Genomic DNA, 2,742 nt, shown 5'->3' on the forward strand with positions numbered 1-2,742 from the left:
AAATACCTATCCCATCAGACTGGATGATGTGGCGGGGGAAGAAAGAGGAAGATGCTCCTCTAAAAGTCACCAATTTGTGGAAACTCTGTCAATGGCTCATGTAAATTATGATGTCCCAGGAACCGCTGCAAATTAAGCAGACCTTAATTTGAACCCCAGTTCTAACACAAACTGCACACAGTTTGGGAAAGTTATTTCAATTTTCTGAACTCAGTTCTGTTATTTGGAAAAGGAGAGTAATACATGAATCAGGGTAATTAGCATTTGCTACTGTCATAAGCAAACCCATTTTCTTTTCTTTATTTTTATTTTTATTTTTTTATTCTTATGTTAATCCCCTACATTACATCATTAGTTTTAGATGTAGTGTTCCATGATTCATGGTTTGTGCATAACACCCAGTGCTCCATGCAGAATGTGCCCTCCTCAATACCCACCACCAGGCTAACCCATCCTCCCACCCCCCTCCCCTCTAGAACCCTCAGTTTGTTTTTCAGAGTCCATCGTCTCTCATGGTTCGTCTACCCCTCCGATTTCCCCCGCTTCATTCTCCCCCTCCCGCTACCTTCTTCTTCTTCTTCTTTTTTTTTTTTTCTTAACATATATTGCATTATTTGTTTCAGAGGTACAGATCTGAGATTCAACAGTCTTGCACAATTCACAGCACTTACCAGAGCACATACCCTCCCCAGTGTCTATCACCCAGTCACCCCATCCCTCCCACCCCACCCCCCACTCCAGCAACCCTCAGTTTGTTTCCTGAGATTAAGAATTCCTCATATCAGTGAGATCATATGATACATGTCTTTCTGTTTGACTTATTTCGCTCAACATAATACCCTCCAGTTCCATCCACGTCGTTGCAAATGGCAAGATCTCATTCCTTTTGATGGCTGCATAATATTCCATTGTATATACATACCACCTCTTCTTTATCCATTCATCTGTCGATGGACATCTTGGCTCTTTCCACAGTTTGGCTATTGTGGACATTGCTGCTATACACATCGGGGTGCACGTACCCTTTCGGATCCCTACTTTTGTATCTTTGGGGTAAATACCCAGTAGTGCAATTGCTGGATCATAGGGTAGCTCTATTTTCAACTTTTTGAGGAACCTCCATACAGTTTTCCAGAGTGGCTGCACCAGCTTGCATTCCCACCAACAGTGTAGGAGGGTTCCCCTTTCTCCGCATCCCCACCAACATCTGTCATTTCCTGACTTGCAAACCCATTTTCAATAGCTGGATACAATCCTAATTTATTTCTCACTCACATAAGATTCAACGTTGATGTTCCCGGTTGGGTGGCTGTCCCAGAAATCTCTCAGTCCAGCAGAGTATCTTAAACAGAATCCCACAGAAAGCAGACACCGAGCAAAAGGCTGATGTGCAAGCGCTTTATGGGCACCACAATAGCAGGCAGCAGGGGTGAGAACAAACAGCGTGAAGCAGGTTAGAAGGAGGGGTCGGTACAAGGAAGCCTTGCTAAGCCAGCGACTCGGTAGGGCCACTGAGGGCAGTAGGGTGTGTGATCCCACAGACTCTGACAAAGGACATGAAATGCACCTTATGAGTATGTATCTGATAGAAAATTGGTGAGGCATTTGTCTATTGGCTCCCATCCCCATGGATCAAAGGTTTGCCCCAAGGACCTGAAAAGATATTTTTTCAAAGAAGATATACAGTGGGACAACAGGCATGTGAAAAGATGCTCAACGTCACTGGTCATATTGGAAGTACAAATTAAAACCACAGTGAGATCATCATCTCACACCTGTTAGAATGGGCATCATCAAAAAGACAAGAAAGCTAACAAATGCTGGTGTGGCTGTGGAGGAAAGGGAACCCTGGGGCACTGTTGGTGGGAATGTGAATTGGTGCAGCCACTGTGAAAAACAGTATGGAGTTTCCTCAAAAAATCAAAAATAAAACTATCATACGATTCAGCAATTCCACTTTTGGGAACCTATCCAAAGGAAAGAAAAACACTAACTCGAAAAGATATCGGCACCTCCATGTTCAGAATAGCATTGCTTACAACAGCCAGGACATAGAAACAACCTAAGTACAACCTAAGCGCCCATTGATGGATGGATGAATGAATAAAGGAGTTGTGGCTCAGTCGTTAAGCGTCTGCCTCCGGCTCAGGTCATGGTCCCAGGATCCTGGGATCAAGTCCCACATCGGGCTCCCTGCTCTGCGGGAAGCCTGTTTCTCACTCTCCCCTCCCTCTGCTTGTGTTCCCTCTCTCGCTGTGTCTCTCTCTGTCAAATAAATAAATAAATAAATCTTAAAAAAGAAATCTTGGGGTGCCTGGGTAGCTCAGTCGTTAAGCATCTGCCTTCGGCTCAGGTCATGATCCTAGTGTCCTGGGATCGAGCCCCACATGGGGCTCCCTGCTCAGCAGGAAGCCTGCTTCTCCCTCTCCCACTCCCCCTGCTTGTGTACCCTCTCTTGCTGTGTCTCTCTCTGTCAAATAAATCAAATCTTAAAAAAAAAAAAAAAACAATAAATGAGTTGTGAGATACAGGGGTGCCTGGGTGGCTCAGTCAGTTTTATCAGACTCTTGATTTCGGCTCAGGTCATGATATCAGGGTCATGGGATGGAGCCCCATGTCTGGCTCCAAGCTCGGGGCGGAGTCTGCTGAAGATTCTCTCTCTCCTTCTCCCTCTGCCCCTCCCTCCGCTTGTGCTATAAATAAATAAATAAATAAATAAATAAATAAATAAATAAATAAATA

This window comes from Neomonachus schauinslandi, chromosome 16 (assembly GCF_002201575.2).
Source record: "Neomonachus schauinslandi chromosome 16, ASM220157v2, whole genome shotgun sequence".
NCBI classification, from domain to species: Eukaryota; Metazoa; Chordata; class Mammalia; order Carnivora; family Phocidae; genus Neomonachus; species Neomonachus schauinslandi.